This window comes from Chiloscyllium plagiosum, unplaced genomic scaffold, assembly GCF_037043375.1.
Source record: "Chiloscyllium plagiosum isolate Xiang-an unplaced genomic scaffold, Cpla_swu_hap1 HiC_scaffold_27, whole genome shotgun sequence".
Classification (NCBI taxonomy): domain Eukaryota; kingdom Metazoa; phylum Chordata; class Chondrichthyes; order Orectolobiformes; family Hemiscylliidae; genus Chiloscyllium; species Chiloscyllium plagiosum.
The window spans coordinates 8,144,652-8,158,628 of record NW_028270165.1 but is presented as its reverse complement, the minus strand read 5'-3'; the positions used below and the strand labels follow the sequence as shown (position 1 = coordinate 8,158,628).

The following is a 13,977-nucleotide window of genomic DNA, read 5'->3' as shown; positions in this document are numbered from 1 at the left end:
GTGTGTGTGAGAGGTATTAATACAAGCAAGGGGTTGCATTTTGCTAAAACAAGGAAGGGCAGCACTTGTCCAGATAATGGTAAGGCCCTGGGTCATGTTATAGAACAGACAGGGAGGGGGGGTGTTCAGGTACATAGTTCTTTGGAAGTTGCATCACAGGTAGACAGGGCGGTTAAGAAGGCATTTAGCAGCATAGCATTCACTGTTCACACCATTGAGTATAGGGGTTGGGACATCATGTTGAGGTTGTACAGGGTGTTGGTGAGGCCACTTTCAGAGTACTGAGTACCGTTCTGGTGGCCCTGTTATAGGAAGAATACTATTAGAGAGGGTTTGGTAAAGATTTACCAGGATGTTGCCAGGACTGGAAGGGGGTTTGAGTTATAAGGAGAAACTGGGACTTTATTCATTCGAGTGCAGGAGATTGATAAAATCATGAGGAATGGAGGTAAGGTGAATAGCAAAGGGCTCTTGCTTAGCGTCGGGGAGCTCAAAACTTGGGGGCATATTGCTTGGAGTAGAAAGATTTAAAAGGAACCTGAGGAGCAACATTTTGAAAGAGGGTGGCTTTGTATGTGGAATGAACTTGCTGAGGATGTGGTCGATGCAGGTACAGTTACAACATTGAAACAGCATTTGGATGGGTACATGAATAGAAAGGTTGCGAGGGATTATGGGCCAAATGCAGGCAAGTGGGACTGGTTTAGTTTGGAATCCTGGTCGGCATGGACGAATTGGACCGAAGGGTCTGTTTCTGTGCTGCATATCTTTATTGAAACCAGTAGAATTCTGAAAGGGGCTTGACAGGATAGATGCAGATAAAATGCTCCTTTGTGGGGAGGGTCATCGAATTCCGACAATGTGGAAGCAGACCATTCAGCCTATCTGTTTCACTCTGGCCCTACTGAACACTATCCCACTCATACCCAACCCCTTACTGCGTATTTCCCATGGCCAAGCCACCCTAACCTGTACATCCCTGGTCACTATGGGTAACTTAGCACGGCCAATTCTCCCTAACCTACACCCGAATCTATAAATTACCTTCTCAAGAATGTAATTTAAATGCAGAGCTTTTCTAAGAAAAATGTCAGTCTGACTCAACATTGGGAAACAGACAGAATTCACACCTATTGTCTCTACTTATAAATAGGGCAACGTCTCTTCGAAATGTAGATTCATTTAGATATAACTGCGTCACTTTACATATGAAGATATCCCTTTGAATGTGCCACATCCCTTTGAAATGTAATCTTGTCCATTTAAACCTCTTTATTTGCAGAAATACCCGTTAAAATGTCCACGTCCCTTTAAAATGCAGATTGCCCCCTTTAGATAGGACGCCGTTCCGTTAGTTGTCGGAATATCTGTTTAAATTGAGCCGTGAGCTTTCCCAATGTAGACAGGGCTCCTGGAAACGTGGCAGTGTCCCCCCTGCAGCTGCAGAGCGAGACAGGAGAGTTTGTTTTTGTGAATGAGCAGTTGGAGCGCGAGGTGGCTGTTGCTTGCTGACGGTGAGGCCCGGCCCCGCCCATCCCCCCGTGCAGACGTCACGCGGGGGCGAAGGCGGTTGGGAGGAGAAGTCGCTCGAGCGGGGAAGCGGCGGGAGGGCGGCCGTTAGGAAAATGGCGCCGTGCGGCCCGGGGCAGACACCCGTCACTGGGCACCGCCGCCTTCCTGGCGCAGCTGCTGTGTCACGGCCACACCGGCCGGCTGTACAGCAGGCAGGAGCCGGTGAGCATTCTGGAGGCGGATGGGGTTAAGGGCCTGCTTGGGAACTCGTCGGCCGCCTGGGTGGTGGAGTTCTACTGGTCGTGGGGCGGCCCCTGTGTCAACTATGGGGCCACCTGGAAGGTACTGGGCCCGGGAGGTGAAAGGTGAGGCAGGTTGGGGGGGACGGAGGGGAAGGAATGTGGGGCCTGTCCTGTCCTGTCATAGTGACATTTTACACTCACTTTCCATCGGCTTTTACTGGCGCTTGTGCTGTTTACCCCTCACTGTTTGTTTAATCCTTGTGCTGTTTACCCCTCACTGTTTGTTTAATCCTTGTGCTGTTTCCCCCTCACTGTTTGTTTAATCCTTGTGCTGTTTCCCCCTCACTGTTTGTTTAATCCTTGTGCTGTTTCCCCCTCACTGTTTGTTTAATCCTTGTGCTGTTTCCCCCTCACTGTTTGGTTTAATCCTTGTGCTGTTTGCCCTCAACCACACTGCTGTGGGTCTGGAGAACTCAGTGTTGAGTCCTCCGGGCTGTTGACTGCTCAGACAGAAGATGAGGTTTTGTTCCTCCAATTTGTGGTTTGGTTTGTTGTGGTAATGGAGGAAGCCAAAGATAGTCATGTCAGAAGGGGAGTGGGAAGGGGCATTAAAATGGGAAGTCTGCTCAGCCTCTGCGGACCCAGCTGGGATGCTCAGTTCCCCAAGTTTACGCTCGCTTTCCCCGATGTAGAGAAGACCACAATTGGCAAAGCACAGCAGGTCAAGCAGCATCCGAGCAGTAGGACAGTCGAAGTTTTGGGCACGAGCCCTTCATCAGGAATGATGCGTGGATGTTCAGAGGGGCATCAGTGTCCTTCTGTGCCAGTTGTCAGACAGGTGCAGCAGGCAATGAGCAAGGCAAGTGGTGTATTAGCAAGAGGAATTAAGTTCAGAAGTGGGGATTTCTTCCTTCAGTTAGGGGGTCATTGAATATATTCAAGGCTGAGTTCATCTGATTTTTATGTGAATGTTTATGGGGAAGGCAAGAAAATGGTTTTAAGACTAGTATAGGACCGAGTTACAGATCCTTCAGTCCAACTAGTCCATGCTGACTATGTTCTCAAACTAAACCAGTCCCACCTGCCAGTGTTTTGGCCCATATCCCTCCAAACCTTTCATATTCATGAACTTATCCAAATGTCTTTTAAACGTCGTTACTGTACCTGCATCCATCACTTCCTCTAGACATTTAGTCCGCATGTGCACCACTTTGTATAAAACAAATTGTGCCCTTCAAGTCTTTTTAAAATCTTTCTCCTGTCACCATCAAAATTTGCTCCCTAATCTTGAAACCCCAACCCTAGGGGAAGGACACCCGTCGTTCACCTCATCTCTCCCCTCATGATTTTATAAACCTTGATAAGGTCACATCTCCACCTCCTATGCGCCAGTGAAAAAGTTCCAGCCCATCCACCTAGATGCAGGTAGATCCATATCCAGTCATGATCGGTTCAATGCTGGTCCCAATTCTCTCGGTGTCCAGGACAGCAAGAGACCACAAGACATAGGAGCAGAAATTAGGCCACCAGGTCTGCTCATTCCATTCAATCGTGGCTGATAAGTTTCTCAGTTACATTCTTCTGCTATAAGCAAAGTGAAAATGGAGGGAGTGAGTGTGGGATGGAGATTTTTAGCTTCCAGGGAATAAGAGAGGAAAGAGTTCACTATAAATTGGAATTTATGGAATCGGCTGATGAACCGAGGAGTGTCAGTTGGAGTTTAATTTAGAGAAATCAGAGATTTGCATTTTGGTCAAGCGATCCAGGCAGGACTGACACAGTTAAGGGGAATGTTGCAGAATAAAGAGACCTTGGAGTGCTGGAGTCTCAGGTGGACAGAGTAGTGAAGGCGGCATTTGGTTTGCTTTCCTTCATTGCTCATAGCATTGAGTATAGGAGTTGTGAGATCATGTTATACACACTTCCCACTCGAACGTGTTATCTAACTGCTTAACTGTTTTTAGTGAATATAATGCACACCTCCCGCCGCTGCCATAACGTGGTTTGTTTGGAAGCCCTAGCTTTCGGAGCGATTAGATTTATTTTAGATTTTATTACTTAGTGTGGAAACAGGCCCTTCAGCCCAAACCGACCCTTCGAAGAGCAACCCACCCAGACCCATTCCCCAACATTTACCCCTTCACCTAACACTACAGGCAAATTAGCGTGGCCACGTCACCTAACCTGCACATCTTTGGACTGTGGGAGGAAACCCACGCAGACACTGGGAAAATGTGCAAACTCCACACTGACAGTTGCCCGAGGTGGGAATTGAACCTGGATCTCTGGCACTCTGAAGTGCTGCTGCTGCTGCTTCAGGTGGTTGTGGGGAATAAGATCATGATTAGACTATTTATAGCCAATAGAGTCCAGTTCATGGAGATGTGATACATTAAACAATTTAGATTAAATCTTTCATCTTTTAGAATGGGGTTCTGTTCTTTGGTATGTTAATCCCAGAACCTGTTTTCAGTAACTTTCTCAAGAACGTAATTTAAATGCAGAGCTTTTCTATCAAAAAATGTCAGGCTGACTCGACATTGGGACCCAGACAGAATTCACACCTATTGGTGGGTAGGCTGGGACTTTTTTCACTGGAGCACAGGAGGTTGAAAGGTGAAGGTATTGGGTGCCTCATTAGCAAGTTTGCAGATGACATTCAGATTGATGGAATATGAGATAGTGAAGGGGACTGTCAGACGATACAGCAGAATGTAGATTGGAGTATTGGGAAGAGAAATGGCAGATGGAGTTCAATCCAGACAAATGCAAGGTGATGCATTTTGGAAGATGCAATTCAAGAGCGAGCTGTACAGTAAATGGAAAGGTCCTAGGGGAAATTGATGTACAGAGAGATCTGTGTGTTCAGGTCTATTGTTCTCTGAAGTGGCAACGCATGTCAGTAGAGTGGTCAAGGCAGTATACAACACGTGTTCCATCATCGGACGGATTGAGTAAAAGAGCTGGCAGGTCATGTTAAAGTTATATAAGATTTTGGTTTGCGCATTTGGAATACTGCGTACAATTCCGGTCGCCAGATTTCCAAAAGGATGTGGATACTTTTGAAGAGAGTGCAGAGGAGGTTCACCAGGATGCTGCCTGTTATGGAGAGCGCGAGCTATAAGGAGAGATTGAGTAGATTAGGATTATTTTCATTGGAAATAAGGAGGTTGATGGGGGGGTCATGATTGAGGCCTAAAAACCATGAGGGGTGTAAACAGGTGTGGATAGTAAGAATTATTTTCCCAGAGGGGAAGATTTAATTACTCAGGGTCACGAGTTCAAAGTGAGGGGGGAAAGGTTTGAGGGAGATATAAATGGAAAGTTCTTTACACAGGGTGGTGGGCGCCTCGAATGCATCGCCAGTGGAGGCAGTAGGGGTGGGATCCTACTGTCCAGAGGAAATAGTGGATGCTGGTTGTGTAACAACGTTTAAAAGACATTTGGATAAGTACACGAATAGGAAAGGTTCAGAGGAATATGGGCCAAACACAGGCAGGTGGGACTAGTTTAGTTTGTGAATATAGTCAGCATGGACTAGTTGGGCTAAAGGGTCTGTTCTGTGCTGTATGACTCTAACTGTTCTGTACTGGTCTTAAAACCATTTTACTTGCCTTCCCCCATAAACATCCACTTCATGGTTGTTCCAAAATCAGATGAACTCAGCCTTGAATATATTCAATGACCCCCTAACTGCAGGAAGACATCCCTACTTCTGAAATCAATTCCTCTTGCTAATATACCTCTTGCCTTGCTGATTGCTTGCTGCATCCGTCTGACAACTGGCAGTGACTGGTGTGGAAGGATGCTGAGGCCACTTTTTACATCCACACATCATTCCTGAGGAAGGGCTCGTGCCTGAAATGTCGATTCTCCTGCTCCTCGGATGCTGTCTGACCTCCTGTGCTTTTCCAGTGCCACACTTTTCGACTCTCATCTCCAGCATCTGCAGTCCTCACTTTCTCCACATCCCAATATGTCACCATTTGAACAACGTACCTCCTTTTGGCAGTTATTTTTTCATAACCGAGGTTATAACTTCACACTGTGGGACTGCATTTGCTGTGTGTTTGCCAATTGAGACACAGACCTGGACCAACGTTTCCCGACTCTGTCCCCTCCCTGGATTCACTCGCTTTCTTTTCAGTTGCTGCAAGTCAACAATTTAACCCCAGAATGAAAAAATGAAATGGTAAAGACAGTGCCGTACTCACAGATGGCGGATAGAGGAAGGAAGTTGCAGTCTGAGGTGAAGCTCGATCTTCATTTGGAGAGAAGCAGCAGCTTCAGAACCTGATGGTCCATCTTCCGCATTCAGACAATTGGGGAGTTCTGATTGGCAGGAGGACCAGGCTCCTTGTCTGGCTTCTCATTGGTCCATTTGAAGAAGGGTTTGCACTGTTTCTGCAGACAGAGCATGCGTGGCTTTTGCTGAACCAGCAAAGAGTCAGAAGTGTACAGCATGGAAACAGACCCTTCGGTCCAACCCGTCCATGCTGACCAGATATCCCAACCCAATCTAGTCCCGCCCCTCAACACCTGGCCCACATCCCTCCAAACCTTTCCTATTCATATACCCATTCAAATGCCTCTTAATTGTTGCATTCGTACCAGCCTCCACCACTTCCTCTGGCAGCTCATTGCATACACGTACCACCCTCTGTGTGAAAACATTGCCCTGTAGGTCTCTTTTATATCTTTCCCCTCTCACCCTAAACCTATGCCCTCTAGTTCTGGACTCCCCAACCCAAGGGAAAAAACTTTGTCTATTTATCTTGTCCATGCCCCTCATAATTTTGTAAATCTTTATAAGGTCACCCCTCAGCCTCTGACACTCCAGGGAAAACAGCCCCAGCCTGTTCAGCCTCTCCCTCTAACTGTACCTCTTATGCTCGCATCCAAATCATTTATGTAAATGACAAAAATAGAGGACCGAGCACCGATCCTTGTGGCACTCCACTGGTCGCAGACCTCCAGTCTGAAAAACAACCCTCCACCACCACCCTCTGTCTTCTACCTTTGAGCCAGTTCTGTATCCAAATGGCTAGTGTTCTCTGTATTCCTTGAGATCTCACCTTGCTAATCAGTTTCCCATGGGGAACCATGTCAAACGCCTTACTGAAGTCCATATAGATCACATTACTGCTCTGCCTTCCTCAATCCTCTTTGTTACTTCCTCAAAAAACTCAATCAAGTTTGTGAGACATGATTTCCCACACAAAAAGCCATGTTGACTATCCCTAATCAGTCCTTGCCTTTTCAAATACATGTACATCCTGTCCCTCAGGATTCCCTCCAACAATGTGCCCACCACTGATGTCAGGCTCACTGGTCTAACGTTCCCTGGCTTGTCCTTACCACCCTTCTTAAACAGTGGCACCACATTAGCCAACCTCCAGTCTTCTGGCACCTCACCTGACATGCACAGTATGCTCTATGGAGATGCTGTTCCTGATGGATTTAAAATGTCCAAATGCCACAATTTCAACCCCCCCCCCCCCCCCCCCCCCCCAGTCACTTAACATAACCGTGCAGGGTCCTCGCTATTTTTGATGCTCATGTTACCTAGAACCCTCATGATTAGATCAATCTCAATGAGGTCACCCCTCAACCTCCTGTGCTCCAGTGAAGAGAGTCTCAGCCTCTCCTTATAACTCAAACCCTCCAGTCCTGGCAACATCCTGGTAAATCTTTACAGAACCCTCTGTAATAGTATTCTTCCTATTACAGGGCCACCGGAAGCATTCTCAGTACTCTACAAGTGGCTTCACCAACATACTGTATAACTTCTAAATGATGTCCCAACTCCTTTATTCAATGGTGTGAACAAATAAGGTAAGTGGGCTGAATGCCTTGTGAAGCACCCTTCCAACCAGTGATGCAACTTTCAATGAAGTATGTACCTGAACCCCTCCCTCTCTTTCCCCCCCCCCCCCCCCCCATCCCTCTGTACAAGTCCTGCCCTTATTTTAGGGAAATGCAACCCCTCACTTTTATCTATACCTCTCTCATACGTACGCTCTCTCTCAGATGTGTACACACCCTCTCACAGGCTTCTCCTCCATCACACTCCATTTACAAAGCATGTGCACACACACACATATAACGATGGGGTGCATTTGCAGAATAATATTTACAGATATATTCAATTTTGCACAAAAAGCGCACAACATGCAGGTAGTCAGTCCATATAATATTTTATAAATTCCTAGTTTGGAAATAGAACCAGTCTGATTTAAGATTGGGATACTGACTCACCTTTCATGCATTGTCTGGGCTGAGCTGTCACCTGTTTTTAAAAAAAACCTTAAGTGATCTTGAGAATACGACTTAATAATAGTTCTGCGATGTACACATTAATGAAATAAAACCTGCAACCCATTCTAAAAGATGATGAAAGACTTAACAGCAATCTACATTTGTCAATATATCATATCAGTTGCATGACACTGATCTTTTGCTCTTAACTCTGTGTCTTATGATCCTGCTCCACAGCTACCCAATGAAGGAGCAGCACTCCGAAAGCTAGTGCTTCCAAATAAACCTGTTGGACTATAACCCGGTGTTGTGATTTTTAAACCTTGTCCCACCTAGTCTAACAGCAGCATCTCCACCTCCTTTCTAATGAACACAACCCATACTTCCCAGTGCTGCCAGTAAACTGCCGATGAAACGATGCAGTGCCTGCACTCCCGAAAAATTTAAACTTCTAACGAAACCAGCTACTCAGTCACTGCTCCATCTGATACACAACATTGGAAACTTAGTACAGGAGGCTGCAAGAAATGAGCAGCTTTAAAACAAAAACCACTTGGAGCTCTAAGCTTTCAATGAGAGTCTGAGTCAGGCAGAACGTTCAGGTAACCTTTATTGTGTCCCAACATTGTTACAGCTTCAGATGCCCCCAGCAAAGATCACTTTTATCTAAGTCACAATGTTTAAACCCAAATGGAGCAATTAAGTGCAAAGTTACTTTCAACCATTGAATAAAACACTGCAAATTTTATTTCATATGAAAATACATTCATTTTATAATTTGGATAAGATCTTTACAAAGGAAATATACTAAACAAAATAGCTTTCCTGGGTATCAATATTGACGACAGTTATGCAGCTATTATTTGGCAATTGACCAACTAATTGAAATAATTTCAGAATAAATGAGCTGCTTCATTATTATACATTGAGATATTGCATATCTTGACTCTCACCCAAGTATTCTCTGAAGAAAAAAATGCATCTGGATGGGGACATGAATAGGAAGAATTCAGAGGGATATGGGCCAAATGCTGGCAAATGGGTCACTAGATTAATTTAGGATATCTGGTTGGCCTGGACTGAAGGGTTTGTTTCTGTGTGCTCATTACAGACGCCCCTCTTCTGGGATCCCCATACCAGCTGTTATTTTCATGAAATAATCTGACAATTGTTGACTTCCATCAACCTATTCCATCCAGAGAAATTTCCTCTCCCTGCAAAGTGTGGTTCACGTTGGCAAGTTCAATCCTCCTCCAGTCCTCAGGAACACACTCTATAATGCACAATGTTCTCAATACCTGTTTAACGTTCAGTGGGGAAACTATTTTCAGTCCAACAGGTAAACAGAATTCCTCCGAAATGTTTTTGGCAAATGCACTGCTCCCACGAGAGCTCATGGGCCCACAGTTCAAAGCTTTCAACAGCTTTTTTTCTCATTTCCCCGCCTTCCCAGGATGCAGAATTTCTCCCACCAGAAATTGTTTGCCCTGAAAAGAATCCAGCAGGAACATGATTATGGAGCTATCAGTAAAAATGCTTCATTTGGCTCACCAAGGTTGGAAATGGAAGAACATTTCTGTTCAAAGTTACTGTTCGTTTGCCCTTTCAAAATTCCTTGAATTTAAGGTGTTCCATTGTAGCATTTATTTATGATCCAATAAAAGCAGTATCCAGTCTCATCTGAGTGAGGAACCGACTCAACAAGCGAAATAACTTTTCTGTCTGCTCTTTAGATGTGACATCCTCTCCCTCTCTGTTGATGCAACAGGATTACCAGAGCTGGAAGTACCACTCTTGGAATATAATTGCTGATTGACAGTTTACTTGAACTGTTTAACATAAGGATTTAAAAGCTGCTAGCCCGATCTCGCACAAAGCACTAAAACAAACTGTTCACCCGTGCCTGTGCAGAGGAGAAATTTCACTTGGAATAGATCACAAAATAAGAACTCTTACCAGACCCACAACTCATGTGTTTCCCACGGACAAAGTTAAACATCACACAACACCAGGTTATAATCCAGCAGGTTTGTTTGGAAGCACTAGCTTTTGGAGCGCCGCTCCTTCATTAGGTAATTGTGGAGAATGAGATCATGATCATAATTTATATCCAAAGGAGTCTAGGGTCATGGAAATGTGACACATCAAACAATTTTAGATTAAATCCTTCATCTTTTAGAATAGGTTTCTGCTCTTTGGTTTGTTAATCCCAGAACTTCTTTTTTGTTACCTTCTCAAGAATGTCATTCAAATGCAGAGCTTTTCTAACAATAAGTGTGAATTCTGTCTGCACCCGAATGTTGTCAGACTAACATTTTTCTTAGAGAAAAACTCTACATTTAAATTACATTTTTGAGAAGTTAATTTATAGATTAGGGTGTAGAGGTCAGGGTGGATAGGCTGTGCTAAATTACCCATAGTGACCAGGGATGTGAAACTGAGGGTGGATTGGCCATGGGAAATATGGAGTAAGGGGGTGGGTATGTGTGGGATGCTGTTCAGAGGGCCAGTGTGGAATAGATGGGCTGAATGGCCTGTTTCCACATTGTTGGGATTCTATGACTCCCACCACAAAGGAGTGTTTTATCTGCATCTATCCTGTCAAGCCCCTTTCAGAATTCTACTGGTTTCAATAAGATCACTTCTGGTTCAGAGAGGTAGACAGCACAGAAATAGACCCTTTGGTCCAACTCATCCATGGCGACCAGGGTTCCCAAACTAAACTAGCCTCACTTGCCTGCGTTTGGCCCAAATCCCTCTAAACCTTTCTTTTCATGTACCCATCCAAATGTCGTTTAGACTTTGTAAACGTACCTGCATTGACCACATCCTCAACAAGTTCATTCCACGTGTAAACCGCCCTCTGTCAAAACGTTGCCCCTCGGGTTCCTTTTAAATCTCTCTCCTCTCACTTTAAAGAAATATCCCCCCTAGTCTTGAGCTCCCCAACGCTAAGGAAGAGCCTTTGCTATTCACCTTACCTCCACTCCTCATGATTTTATCAATCTCAATAATGTCACCCCCCCCAACCTCCTGTGCTCCAGTGAAAAAAGTCCCAGCCTCTCATTTTTACTCAAACCCTCCAGTCCTGGCAACATCCTGGTAAATCTTTACCGAACCCTCTCTAATAGTATTCTTCCTATTACAGGGACACGAGAACCATACTCAGTACTCTGAAAGTGGCCTCACCAACATCCTGTACAACCTCAACATGATGTCCCAACTCCTTTACTCAATGTGGTGAACAATGAAGGCAAGTATGCCAAATGCCTTCTTAACCACCCTGTCTCGCAGTGAAGCAACTTTGAAAGAACTGTGTACCTGAACCCCACCATGTCTCTCTCTTACAGCATGACACAGGGCCCTACCATTAACTGTACAAGTCCTGACTGTCCTTGCTTTAGCAAAATGCAAGCCCTTGCTTTTATTCATACCTCACTCATACACACGTGCTCTCTCAGACACCCACACATACACTCCCAACACACTCACAGGCATATACTCCATCACACTCTTATGTGCACTCATGCATAAACTCACATATCACTTTTTGGGCAAATTTGTATTGGCAGAATTATGTTTGCAGATACATTCAATTTTGCTCAAAAAGTGCACAGTCTGCAGGCAGTCAATCCATGTAATATTTTATAAATTCCTACTTTGGAAATAGAACCAGTCTGATTCAAAATTGGGACATTGACAGACTCGAACCTCACACCTTTATCGGGGCTGTCTGGGCTGAGTTGTCACTTTTTTTTTAAAAAAAACTTCAGTCATCTTGAGAATGTGAATCAAAAGATGTTCTGGGATTTACATATTAATGAACTGAAACCTGCAACGCATTCTAAAAGGTGAAAGACTTAACAGGATATATTGAACAAACCAAGATTGCTATCAGTTGCATGACACTGTGATCTTTTGCTATAAAATCTGTGTCTTATGATCCTCCTCTACAGCTACCCGATGAAGCAGCAGTGCTCCAAAAGCTCACATTTCCAAATAAACCTGTTGGACTATAACCTGGTGTTGTGTGATTTTTAACTTCATCCAGGCGAGTCCACCACCGGCTCCTCCACATCATTTCTAGTGAGCACAGCCCACACCTCCCAATGCTGCCAGTAAACTTTACAACGCCGATGAAATGACACACTATGCACTCCTGAAAAATTCACAATTTCTAACGAAACTGGCTGCTCATTCACTGATCCATCTGATACGCCACATTGGAAGCTTAGTGCAGGAAGCTGAAAGAAATGAGCAGCTTTAAAACAAAAACCTTGGAGCTCAAAACTTTCAATGAGAGTCTGAGCCGGGGGTAATTTCAGGTAACTTTTATTGAGATCCAACTTTGTTACAGCTTCAAACCCCCTCAGCAAAAAGGCAGAGAAAAAGTAGCTGCTTTTTAAACAGTTCAAGGTCAAAACGCACACGCTACCCCACCACCCCCCTACCTCACTTCTTTACTATTGGTCACCACCAAGTTGTCCCTTTGTAATTGGATCCTTGGTACAGCCTTAACCTGGAGGAAGTGTTGTCTCACTCGGCAATTTCAACCCATACCCTGTATCGCACCATCTGCTGCAGTGGGATTCAAACCCGGGAGCCCCTGGAACTGGGTTAGTAGTCCAGTCGATACTGGCACTCAACCATCGTGCCTTCAATCCCCCTGCGATGGTACATGAACTCCCTGGTGCCTCTGGAGGTTGGTAGAGCTGGTGAAGCCCTTCCCGCACCCAGGGCAACTGAAGGGCCTCTCCCCCGTGTGGACCCGCTGGTGCCTCAGCAGGGTGGAGGAATCGCTGAAGGCCTTCCTGCACACTGGGCAGCTGAAGGGCGTCTCCCCAGTGTGGATCCGCTGGTGGGTTAGCAGGGTGGAGGAAGTGCTGAAGCCCTTCCCGCAGATGGGACAGGGGAACGGGCTCTCCCTGGTGTGGCTGCACCGATGAGTCTCCAGGACAGATGGGACACAGAAGCTTTTCCTGCAGTCGCCACACTTCCATCGTTTCTCCACAGGGCTGGATTCCTCGGGTTTCTCCATGGCCGAAGCTTCAGTTACACACAAATGCCTGTGGAGCCCCTCCCCACCGTGAATTCCTCTTCCCAGGCCGTATAACTGTTTCAGGCTCAACACTCAGTGCGCTGCAACAGTAGGGTCTCTCATTCAGTCCCACTGATGCTGAAAACGTACTCAAACAGGAAACAAAACGCTTTGCTCCTTCTCACAGAATCATAGTTGAAAATCAGTGCGGTCCTGATGGATTGAGTGACTGTCAGACATTGACGTCAAAGTGAGGACTGCAGATGCTGGAGAGTCAGTGTCGAAAAGTGTGCCGCTGGAAAAGCACAACAGGTCAGGCAGCATCTGAGGAGCAGGAGAGTCAATGTTTCGGGCATCAGCCCTTCATCTGTTGATTTTGAAGCTTCAGTCTTCAGATCTTCAAATACACTGTTAAAAACAGATTACAAAAGTCATCACTATCAGTGCAGGGTAGAAATTCAGAACAAGCAATTCTATTTTGTGGAATATTCTTTTCTTTTGTTGTTCCACAAAATTGAAAGCACTCCCACACCCTCTTCCCCCTCTGTTCTCACTCTGCTCTATCTAATTCTCCTGAAGGTGCTGATTCAGGATCTTACAGGGGCAGAAAAGCAAAAACGTCAAGACTGACATCTCTCTGAATTTTGGATACCTCCACCTGAAAGTTAATATCTTTCACAACACTGGGATCCTGCTGAGAGTGAGCAGGTCTGATTGAGGGAAGCAAAAAAAAAGTGTCAATTCAGGGTGAACCTGCAACGCAGCTTCTTGAGGAAGGACCAGACACAAAATGGTTAACGACCCTGGGAAGGTGGGAGTAAAATGAGACATCAAGGCATTAACACCGACACACTTCAGTCAAACTCTTATGCTCCCAGTCAGGGCAAAACATGCTCTGAAAGTCCAGCCTTCACAACCACACTTCTG

The 13,977-nt window shown here is 45.3% G+C and overlaps 1 protein-coding gene and 1 long non-coding RNA gene across 3 annotated transcripts in view; one reads left to right on the top strand and one right to left on the bottom strand.

Moving 5' to 3' along the window:
* LOC148143001 (uncharacterized) overlaps positions 1-13,977 on the bottom strand; it is a 323,712-nt gene that overhangs the window by 66,872 nt on the left and 242,863 nt on the right. The window lies entirely within an intron of this gene.
* On the top strand, positions 1,578-12,565 carry LOC148143007 (uncharacterized). Of its 2 annotated transcripts, none has more exons than XR_015751088.1 (3): positions 1,578-1,877; positions 7,485-7,589; positions 11,161-12,565. It is a non-coding gene; the product is annotated as an uncharacterized LOC148143007 (long non-coding RNA). The 2 variants fall into 2 exon arrangements; XR_015751089.1 differs by having other exon boundaries at positions 1,586-1,734.